This window comes from Podarcis bocagei (genome assembly GCF_964188305.1).
Source record: "Podarcis bocagei genome assembly, chromosome: 6".
Lineage (NCBI taxonomy): Eukaryota > Metazoa > Chordata > Lepidosauria > Squamata > Lacertidae > Podarcis > Podarcis bocagei.
In genome coordinates, this window is record NC_138130.1 from 57,838,702 (window position 1) to 57,850,809 (window position 12,108).

General features: G+C 39.8%; 1 long non-coding RNA gene across 7 annotated transcripts in view; it reads left to right on the plus strand.

Moving 5' to 3' along the window:
- Positions 1 to 12,108, plus strand: part of LOC308590057 — a 114,249-nt gene that overhangs the window by 17,472 nt on the left and 84,669 nt on the right. The window contains exon 5 of one of the 7 annotated variants that reach the window (XR_014009654.1): positions 11,673 to 12,008. The exons of the other annotated variants lie outside the window; for them this stretch is intronic. This is a non-coding gene — a long non-coding RNA (uncharacterized lncRNA). Of the gene's footprint in view, positions 1 to 11,672; positions 12,009 to 12,108 lie in introns of those variants that run through there. 7 annotated transcript variants of the gene reach the window in all.

Below are 12,108 nucleotides of genomic sequence, written 5' to 3' on the forward strand. Positions count from 1 at the left end.
TCATAGTATTGCAAAAATGCGGAGCTGTTTCTAGCCTACATTCTCTGAATTCACATTTATTTCCTGAAGCGTTACTCAGCAGCCAGCTTTTTATATTGTGTTCTGTGTCCATGGGGCAACTGACGTTGTTCCTGTCAGCAACCAAAAACACTGGTCATTTGAAGGCTTAAAATTTATCGTCATTGATACATTGATGGCAGTCACCCAGATTTTTATTTTGGCACCCCCCTTTTTATTTAGTGATAAAGCTGTATCCTACTTTGATTAACAATGCCATTTGGAAAAACATTCTAGTTATTTTCCATTGACTTCACCTGACAGACTAGTTCTAGAAAGCAAGTATGAAGTTTTCTTCCAAGAAATACCATTTTTAAACTAAGCATCGGCAAGTGCACAGATGCAGGACAAAATTTATTGGGGGGTGGGAATGTAAGATTATTGTGTGTGCTGATTCATGTTATATCAAAGTTGATAAGAGGAGTCAGAAGCAGGATGTTTTAAGGTAGGAATTTATGATGCTATATATTTCTAGTATAAATCTGTTAGTTGTATTATAGTCAGGAAAATACAAATCTCAGGAAAGATTTATCTATTCATGCCAGGCATTAGAAAAAAAAAGTTGCCTTTGCATAGTTATTAAGCTAAAATTTGAAACAACTAGATAGGTGCACTAAGACAATGCTGAACATGTGAAATACTTTTTATTCCAAGTTTCTAATTTGAGACGCAAGCTTGAAATTTTATAATGTTGCATGTTAGGGATCCTGGGAGATTGAGCTACATCTTGTGACAGGAAACCTCTTGTGACAGGAAACCTCTTTGAGGTTTTTTCTACAGTCAAGCCGTATGTAAATTTTATGAAATAAATAGGAAAGCAGAGCACTGTGCCAGAAATTGAGAGTTGTGTGAACTGGGGAACAATATTTTATACCTCAGAAGAAGATAATGTTCCCAAGACCAGCCTTCAACAACCTGGTTCCTTCCACATGTTTTGGAATTTGCAACTCTCATCAGTCCCTGCCAGCATGGCCAATAGCAAGGGAGGATCATCATCATCATCATTTTAAATTTGTATACCGTCTTTCTATCTTACATACTCAAGGCGGTTTACAAGCTGATATATCTAAACTATAATCAATAAAACAATGGCAAGCCACAGTAGGTAAATCAATACAATACACATTGAGAAGCAGAGACTAGAGGGTAGAGCAAGGCAGGTGGAAAGAGGCCTTGCTTGATGGAATCTCTCCCCTTACAATTCTTCCTTCAGGACCAGCTCCCTTATGAGTAGTCCTAGGGTCCCATCCTAGGACGGGAGCTGTAGTGAGAAAAATCTGGAGTATATCAGGTTGGAGAAGGCTGAAGTAGGCTTTAGTCATTTTCAGGTATTTATTAGTGTGGAACAGGCTTCCTCAACCTCAGCCCTCTAGATCTTTTTGGCCTACAACTCCCATGATCCCTAGCTAGCATGGCCAGTGGTCGGGGATGATGGGAATTGTAGTTTCAAAACATCTGGAGGGCCAAGGTTGAGGAAGCCTGGTGTAGAACAAGAGTCTATGAAGGAAGCTGCTCAATGCAGCACTTAGGTTGGATATGGTCTATTTTGTGGTCATGTTGATACTATACATTTTAAATGCCATTATACCACTTTAAACAATCTTTACTTGCTCAAAACAATATGGGAGCTAGGGTGTTGAGAGTTGTTAAGGGACCCCCATTACTCTCACACAGAGCTACAATTCTCATAGTTCCTTGTGAAGAGACCTAGACTGTTAAGGCACTCTATAAACTGTAGCTCTGTGAAGGGAATTGGGAGTCTCTTTAAAATTCCCAGGAGTCAGGTCCCTTAACAAACTACAGTTCCCATAATTATTTGGGGGAACCCATGACTGTTTAAAGTGGTATGATACTGCTTTAAAGATATGGTGCAAATGTGGCACCTCTCTATTTCAGCATTTGCCCACCTTAGGGGCAGGAGTCAGGGAATTGGGACATTCTGAAATAGGGATGAGAAGCAGAATGAAGCCATTTCAGAGAGAAGGGGGAAGTGCTTATAATTGTAAAAGATGTAGACGTCTTCTTCCTCTCCCCCCCAACCCATTATAAACATCACTCCCAAACCACTTTGGGCAGCGAATATAATAACTACCCCAATTCACTACAAACAAATGGGTTGGCTAATTGGGACATCTCTTTTGATCTTCTTCTAAACTAGAGTCCAGTCACTAGTGCATGTAAGTACCGTCTATTTGGAGAGCTTTCAATGCACATTATAATGAGCATGCCAAGCTTCAGCTAGACCTGCACCCATAGTGTTCATCACCATTGTTATCATCATCAGTACTAATTATATTTTATTATATTAATTACATGCATGCCAAAATGGCTTCCGGGTGGTTTACACATATAAAGTCAATTGTAACAACATACATGATTGAAATACACAATAAAGCAATTGCATCAAAGCATTAAAAAGAGCCATAATTAAAACCTACCAGCATCCTAAATAGCTGAGTAGAACATATGCAAATTGCAAGGTATTATTAGTGACAGAGCACTTCTTCATTTGAGGACACGTTATTATTTGTGATTGGCACCTAGTGAGCATTTTACTCACTTCTCCCCTACCTGTAACTCGCCTGTAATCAGTGTGATGGCACTTTAGGACCCCTGATAGCACCATGACTTTACTTCAGAAGCTTGCCATTTATCTTGTGTTTTTAAAGTCCATTAACTGCATTTATATGGAAACACAATGTATTCAGTACCCAGGACAAATTGCAAGGGGATGATTCAAGCTGGTTTCTTTAACAGCAGAAAGGGCAATTTGTCTCCGTGACCTTATAAAACAAACAAGTTGCTGTTTTTCGCTTCTTAAAGAAAAAGAAAAAATCCCATTTGTTTCTGCCGAAAACAAGGAAAAGTAGTGGGAGGAACTCTTGATCTTTTAAGATTTTTACTCTTTAACTATTCTAAATTTTGAAAATATTACCCAAATCAAATTCGCCTCTCCCAATATTTTTAGTGGGGTGTGGGTGGGGTAGAACTCATAATCAAAACTTTCAGAATAAAAATGATAATGTATCTATATGCTGTATGTGTATGTCTCACTTTGTCATCTTTTTATGACTTCATTGTTATGGTTTTAATTTTCTCCTTTTCTTGCTTCAGATTATAAATATTTTGAAATTTGTTTTGTTTTTATTCTGTTATAAGACTATTTGGGCAAGGTTTGTCACCTTATGTGTAAAAACAGTGCATTTGGTGAATATTTGGAAACAACAGGGTCTTGACCTAACCCACTGACAAAACACAATTGGATTGCCCTTAATCAGTTGCCCCTATTCACTGGAAATGTACGTGAAGAGTGCTTTATCAGGGATAATCCATTTGCCAGCATGGTTCTTTGTACTGCAGAAACCCTGTTCATCATGCCTGGCTCCTGATAGCATGGAAATTGACATGTGAACAGCTGTTCACTTGTAGACTTTGCCAATGTAGATGTGTATGCCAATGTATGGCTATCTATAGAGGGGGTCAGCCACATATTCCCATTCCCTCAAAATTGTATAAAGCACACTTCCTGTGATTAAAGACTGATGGCACCTCCCTTGTTCTGAATCAAGTCCAGCTTCATGATTCACTAGACTCTATCTTTTGTAGAAATATGTAGTGGAAAGAGCTATCAGCACATGCAAAAGCCATTGGTTACATCTAGTGACCAGGGATGGCCCATCCCGCTTCACTGCCCGGGGTGAAACAGGAAAGTGCCATCAGTCTGCTACTGCCCTCCCCACTGGGAAACCTCTGTAGACCCACTAAAATCACTAGCCCTAAGTCATCACCATTAATTTAAATGGATTTACACTGAGTAAAAGTCAGTTGACTACAACATCATCATTATTGTCACCACTGATGTGTAATGCCCAGTGCTTTTTTTCTTTAAAAAAATGTTTAGAGGTACTATCATTTTCCTACTCATATTGAAATACTGCCCCTCAATGAAGCCAAACTTAGATTCAAAAATATTTAGGGGTATGCGTACCCTTGCGTACCCCCAGAAAATAGCACTGGTAATGTCTAATGTAAAATATTCAAAATACATTTTAAACAATATTCCATCAATATCAAAGAACATTTAATAACGAGTATTATGACATTAGGAGATCATTTTCAACACAAATAAATTGGATTACAAATCACAAAGTCGCCATCTTCTATTACCTTTTAAAGTGAGCCAACTTATTGAAATAGGAGTTATGCTTTAATTAAAAGTAAAATGAAATGTAGATATTCATGACTTTGATTCAGAGAAGACTTGTGCAGATACTTAATTAGAACTCAGCGAGCATTCTTAACTTTTGTAAAATAGACCTGAAAACAATTAACATCGAAGTATTATGAGATGGACTTTCCTAGGTGAATATTAGAGTACAGATCTTCAAGGTTAGGTTTTCCAGCCTAAATTCAAATTAAGGTGGTAACAGAATCAGAAGCCTACAAATATGGCGTTGTGTCATACCTTTGTTGATCTACAATGCATTTGGAATTAGATTCAATTCCTTATTAAATGTTTGGTGTCTTTGGATATTGGTTGACATAATACTTAACAGTAATCTGGAATTGGGAGGGGACAGGGTCAGCCACCACCACCATCATCATCATCATCATCATCATCATCCCTTCTTCCCAAAGGAACCTAGGTCAACAAACATACTTACAAAACAGAAAAACAATTTAAATCCATCAAAAAATATTTAGAAAACCTAAAAACATTTAAAAGCAGAAACATACCCTCACAGTGGATAATTTTAAGGTTCCTATGACCAGTATCAGGCATCAGATGCCTGGGTGCTGCTGAAATTTGAGAGCCTAAAGTCCACCATTGGCCCTAATTAAACACTATACAGTACTATCTGTGCTCAAGTGTTGCAGAACTGGCCATGAGTAGTCAAGTATTGGAACAAGGGCAAAGATTCAGGAAGAGTTGAGTATATCTCATTTAGGACTTTTCTGCATGGTTAACTCAAGGAAGTGTCGATTTGAAATTGCTGCAGAAATGACACGAGAGCACATTTGATTCTTTTGCTATGTTTCTGACTCCTGTCAGGAGGCAAAGGAATCTTTCAATTCTCCCAATTCTCTTCTTCTCTGACACATACTTATTCTGATATGCTATATCTATGATTTGGCTTAGTGGAAGGCAAGTTCTCTTGGGGAAATTTCACTGTTAAGACAAACTCCCTGCTTCCAGTTTCTACTGACAAAATTGATTTCCGATGGGAAGTCTTACATGGGTGGGTGAAATATTGCCCATGGGCCACTTTCCCCCTTGCTTTGTCTTGGAGAAGTTTAGGTGTTGGGCTAGAGTAAGCTCTAAAGAGAAACCAAATAATTATAAGAGACTGCATGCTGAATAGTATTTTGCTTGCCATGGAAATTGATTCAGGGGAGAATGAGACCCTAAGGGGTCTATTGCAGGAGCTTGTTAGAGAGTAGTTTTTTCCTCTTGTGAAAGAGAGACAGAAGGAGCCTGCCATTACACATCTTGGAATAAAAACTGATATGGCAGGAAATGCCTGTAGGTTATGTGGAGAGAATTAGAATGCAGGGGTTAAGAAGATGGTAGTAAATTGGTAGGCCATTTGAACAGGGTTCTTGGAACTTGCAGCCCTTCGTGTCTGGTTTGAGGGTTTGATGCAATACTGTTGGGTGACCATATGCTTGTATGAATATATTCTGCACTTAAAAACAATCCCAACATAAGAAGATCCTGCTGAATCAGGCCAATGGCCTATCTAGTCCAGAATCCTGTGGCTAGCCAGATGTCTGTCGGAAACCCTCACACAGAATCCGAGCATAAGAGCACTCCACATTCCTGTAGCCTCCAGCAACTAGTATTCAGAAGCATTGCTATGTACAGCTGTGGTGACAGAGCGTAGCCATCATGGCTACTGCCACTGGTAGCCTTATCCTCCATGAATTTGCCCAATCCACTTTTAATGCCACCCAGATTGATGGCCATCATGGCCTCCTGTGGGAGAGAGTTCAATCATTTAATGTGCACTCTGTGAAAACTACTTCAACTTTTGTTTCCTGAATCTTGCAACATGCAATAGCAATGGGTATCCATCAGTTCTAGTGTTACAAGAGAGATGTGGGGTTAAAAAAAACCTTTTCTCTATCCACTTTTTCAATTCCATACATAAATTTATAATCACTTCCTGTTGAAAGCAGATACTTGATTCTAGATGGGTGTGTTTAGTTACTACCTGAAAGGTCACATGAGAGCTACATAAGACTCTCATCAACTCAATGTAAAGTGGTACAATGTTGTCTGGACTGAATTATGAAGAAGGAATATTGCTTTTATGCCTTCAGGAGGTCCTTGGCTGGCGTTATTGGCTGGCCATTTCAGTGGAAGTGTTGACTAGATCTGCAAAGGATATGCTGTCCTAATAGGTTAGCACTTGCTAGTGCAAATTTCAAGTCAAAGGTAACAGTGAGAGGACAATTCTGGTAAAGGAAAGGAGGCTAGGCTGCTTGATGCAAATGGAAGAAGAGAAAACTAATTATAGAACAAGATTTTCAGGATGAGATGGCAGACCCGTAGGGAACTCTTGGTGTTTAGACTTAAAACTTTCAGCAGAAACTGAAATGAATACTGAATCCCTGTATCACTTTAACCTGGATATATTCACAGAGAGACTCTGTAATAAGAAAATATTTATTACAAGGAACACATGCTTTATAGGAAAGATCCTAGTTCTGTATAACTCAGTTGGAGATGCCTTGAACTTTGCTTGTTTCTGCATCTCAGTGGGAGATACAAAAAAAAAAAGAAAAGTCTCCTCTTCCAAGATGAGGATGAAGATGAAAAGAATAAGAAAAGAGGTCAGCAACCCTAAGAGATTACCCAAAGGAATGTTGGCATAGGTTAGGTCAGAAAGGGCAGGCCAGGAAACTTGGAGGTTCCTCTATCTACCCTTTCTAATGCAGACACATTAGCCTCCAGTGCAAGTTGCGCTGCATCCCAACATTCCAGAAGAAAGAAACCTCAATATTTGTGGTGTTACTTCTTACGATTGGGTTTCTTTTCTGTTTCCAGGTATCTTCTCATCTTCATTTTCCACTATGCATTTTTGGATTTTAAGTTTTAATAGCACCTATTGCTACTGATCTATGATTGAGTGCAACCATTTCCTTCTGTGTGCCTTTTATATACTTAGACCATTGTCAATAGGGGTTGGAAGAATCTTACTTCCAGCATCTGTATTCTAAGAAGCTTTGGCTCCTAATGTGCAAAACAGAAATAAGTTTTGTAATGATTTCTGACAAATAGTCCCTACATTCGTACAGCAAGGGATAATAAATTTCCCCTTTTCTACTGAAGCCTCAGAACATATCTATATGTTTTCCTACAGAGTCACATTTACGACAAAGCACACCCTTCTTTCTGGGTGATGGGATCTATAATTATCCCCAAAGTGAGAGCAGAGGTTATATATTTGCTTCCATTTCTTTTTCTTCCTACCCAATTCATGCCATTTCCCTATCAAGCCTCTTTCAACTGAGGTCTTAAGCTCCTGCAGACTAAGTGGCATTTCTTTCTTTCAAACCCAGTTTATGTCATGGTTTGATGACCTTAGCCCAGTTGTACCGATATTTCCCTCTCATTATCTACCTGACAGCTGCCTTTGCTGCTAGGTCCAGATTTTAACCTAGGTGGCAAATTACAAGACTAAAATTAGATTGTAAAGGTTCTTTGCAGTCCAGATGAATTTGCTGCAGTTTCACATACTTGACCAAGAACTAGGGAGAGGCAGTTATTTTATTCCTTTGTTTGGTTTGCATCGCTTCCAAAACAGGGCCCTTTGAGACCCTATATAGATTCTGGATCAAAATCATCACTACCCTGGACATATTCTGATTCTCAATTTGATAATGCTAATGTTACAATGCAGATGAACCCGAAAATTACTTACATAGCTCCAGATCCCACAAATCAACATTTGATCCACAGTGCCCCAAAGCATGAAAGGTAAAACCACATACTTGCCTTACTAGAAAAGGCAGAAAACCAAATCTGAAGAATGTGATCCCTGACCAAACACTAAACACAGATAAACAAACTGAAGTATAGCTCATAGAATCATAGATTTGTAGAGTTGGAAGGGATCTCAAGGGTCATCTAGTCCAACTCCCTGCAATGCAGGAATCTCAACTAAAGCATTCACGACATATGGCCATACAACCTCTGCTTTAAAATCTCCAGCGAGGGAGAGCCCACCACCACCCGAGAGAGACCATTCCACTGTCTAACAGCTCTTACTGTCAGAAAGTTCTTCCTGGTGTTCAGTCAGAATCTCCTTTCTTGTAACTTGAAACCATTGGTCCAGATCCCAGGCTCTGGGGCAGGAGAAAACAAGCTTGTTCCCTCTTCCATGTGACAGCCCTTTAGATATTTGAAGATGGCTATCATATCTCCTATCAGTCTCCTCTTTCCCAGACTAAACATACCAACTCCCTGAACTCTTCCTCATAAGGCTTGCTTCCCAGAAACAAGAATCTCAGGGTCTCAAATGCCGTTGATGCCCCGTGTCATACCAAAATTCAGCACCTGCCTCTCACCTTCTATTATGGATCATAGTTGTGATTCCCCCTAGGTTCTGTGCCCAGGGCAACCAAACCAGTCATACTCCCCTAAATGCACCATTTTGATACTCCAAAATCATCACTTGGGGGAGAAATGAGAGTCTGTCTCCATGGGAAGATTATTTATCATATATGATTATTTTCTGTATTGTTGCATATTACTTGCCTGCTGCAGGACAGTAAAGTGCCATCTGCTATCAATCTATAAGTCTTTCAAGGGAGACAGGCTCATTGAATTTCTTCAAAGTCCACATGCATAATTTCTAACTCTATCTGGTTTGTATTCTCAGCAGTAGGGAAGGGGAAAGTTTGCCAATGAGGATCACAGTTAGCATTCAAATGTCATTTAGAGAAGATGGCAGTGATTTCCTGTGTGGCTAAAGCTAGTTTTATTTACTATAAACAGAAAGCTGAGCTGAATGACTTTCAGGACTAGTGCGATAAACATGGTCTTAGTGGTAATAAGCCTTTATCAGCTAATTGCATTATAACTAAATAAACACAGAAATATTATTCACATATTGACAAAAATGGTGTAAATATGTTGGAGAATGTATTAGCTCAGATTACATGGGAAAATGAATCCTACATGTGCCCTTTAAGGAGAAGGCATTCCAGGATATGCCATACTTGCAGAATATCAGAAGCAAGGTGACATGTGAAAACTTGGATTTTTAAAAAGTCATTGTAAGCATATATGTACAAATTTCTACCACTACATTTGCGTGATTTTAGTCCATTTAATAACACATCACTTGAAATCTAACATGGAGGAAACAGAACTATTTATTTTTTGAAGCATGTTTCTATAAAGATGCACATGGGTGGGTGTGGGTGTGGGTGTGGGTGTGTGGGTGTGGGTGTGGGTGTGGGTGTGGGTGTTTTAATCCTGGTACACTGACGTCTTATAGCCTCAAGCCAAAACAAACAACACCAACACTAACAAGAATTGCAATGCAAATCTAAACATTCTTACTCTAAGTAATCAGCACAATTCTTACCATATCTACTCATTTTTAACGACTATGGGATTCACTGAGGCTTAGGACTGCAACCTTCATCAACCTATGTTCAAAGACACAGCACTGGCAGAAACCTTAACCTTTTGTACCATATTTTTCCTAGGACTGATTCTAAGACCCAGAATAAATCACTGCATAATAAACAGAAAAAAGCATCCACTCTCTTTCAATAGTGATAGAAAGGAATGTGCGTACAGGCTGATCAAGCTCAGTGTCTCAGAATACCTACAATAATCTTCCAGTTCTGCTCCATCGTGGTGTTACCACTAGAAGGGTTGCTTTCTTCTTCCATTCTTTTGTTTGTGGCTTTTTGCGCTTCGAGGCCTCCAAGACCCTCCCCTGTAAATAACTTTACATGGATACATATTTTAGTTTAAGTTATTGGGCAAAATTTTAGGCCCCTATTTTATTGATTACAGCAAAGTGAGTGGTATTGGCTTAGGCATTGGCAACAGACTATAACTCTCTGACTGGTAGTCTGAAAGGGTAAACACCAAACGAGGGACATCGATGAAGACCAACCGAAGCTCACCCTGGGGTTCCTGTGGTCCTGGCATGGTCCTAGCCCCTCAAGCGGACTTCGGACGAGATCCAAGACTCCCAGATTCCTTTACCGGAATACCCTATTCCTGGAGGGGCAGGTGATGACTGCACCTCCTCTCCCCCACATTTCAATAAGCCAATGCCTAACAGCCATACCTTACAAAGTTGTGACAATTGCTGAGGGGGTAGGCGAAAACCAAGTGGCTATAGCCAATCTGCCAAATGGAAAAATTCCTACCCAGCCCATGTTCCAAAACAGGCAACCCAATGCAAAGCAAGGCCAAAGCAGCAACACCTAACATTAAGGAGGGAGGACGAGTGCCCAGCAGTGCGAAGCAAGTGCCCCAAATTATGTCACGCTGTCGCTTTTATAGACCCCGGGAATCATGCTGCCTCACCTAATTGGTCCAAACAGCCTGGCGTGATCTCGTTGCCAAAATGCTAAGTCTTAGGCTACACCCCTAAATAATTAACCCTGCAGGGGTGTCCTAGGGGCCCGCACGCAACCAGGACCCTCAATAAGGAGGATCCCATTTATCTCTCAAGTCCTTATCCATGCTCTGGTCAACACTCAGACTCTTCTATGTGCTGTTTTCTCTCCCAATGGTCTTCTTAGTTAACGCAGGATTCATTGACTAGACTCAATTTTCTCTTCCATTGGGTAAGCCCATCAGTCTCCTTTTCAGTCCCTATGATTCTAAGCAGGACCAGCCCAAGACATTTTGCTGCCTGAGAAAAAGAACAAGATATTGAGTCAATGTGCCCTCTTTTTTCATGACATATCCTCTTTTTCAAGGGTAAAATTTGAGTCAAATTGCATTTATTTGCTTTGAATGGCCATCATAGCGTCCTCTTTTTTGCTCTGCAAAATATGGCAACCCTAATGTTCAGAAACTAACCAATCTGGCAATTGAATCCTTTTTTTACACTGGCTAAAGGGAACAGTATCCTCAAATCCACCTAAGAGCAGCAATCTAGCACAAAGGGTACAGGCCAGGCCATGTAGCACACACAGCTCTATTCCTCACCCCTCAGCATTTGCTGCCAGAGGTGCCTGACTCCTCTGTCTTACAGTAGGGCCATCCATGATTCTTAGAGCTTTGAAGATAGAAGGTACCACCACAAATAATATCCCTAACATAGGGAGCCTCATTTGCCACACCATTAATTTTTTAACCCAGTGTGTGACTCACAGGAAAGACAGCTGCTATTCAGAAAAATAAAATTATGTTGGATGTGAGCCAGCCTAGAGGAACACTCTGGTTTGTGAGCCCCATCATTCCTTTATTCTATTGCTCTAAACAAGTCAATTTACTATAATTCAGTGCTGCTACCCTCTCCCACTTACATCCTTGAGTGTTCATGCATTGTGTGGTTTCCTGCACCTAGAACAGTTTGTCTTTCTTTTTGTTGATCAAGTCACTTCCTTCATGTTCTTTCCATTCCTTTCAGAATACATTATTATGGGAACAGACAAAGGAAATCTGGGACTACTTACTAAAACGTTAGAAAAGAACTGGAGTGGATATGTTTTAGTCAATAATTTTATAACAGAGAGTGACTATGTAAAAGCATTCATAAGAACTTGGTGTGTCAGACCATTTCCTTCAACAAATTAGAAGATATGGGAAAGGTAAAAGAGGAAGAAAAGGGGAACTGCAGCTCTAGCTTTGTGTGTGTGTCAACTTGAAGAAGGGCAGGCTGTTCTTGCTATTTTGAAGGCCAAATAACTCCGCTCAACAACAAATAGCAATCAGAATGTATTATTTTGTATGATGTATCACAATTCCGGACTTATGAAAAGAGTGTTATTAAAAATGTATGCAGCAACTGTGCATCTTTCAATTAAGATTTAACTAAGCCAAGTCTTCACAAGTTAGGAGACATT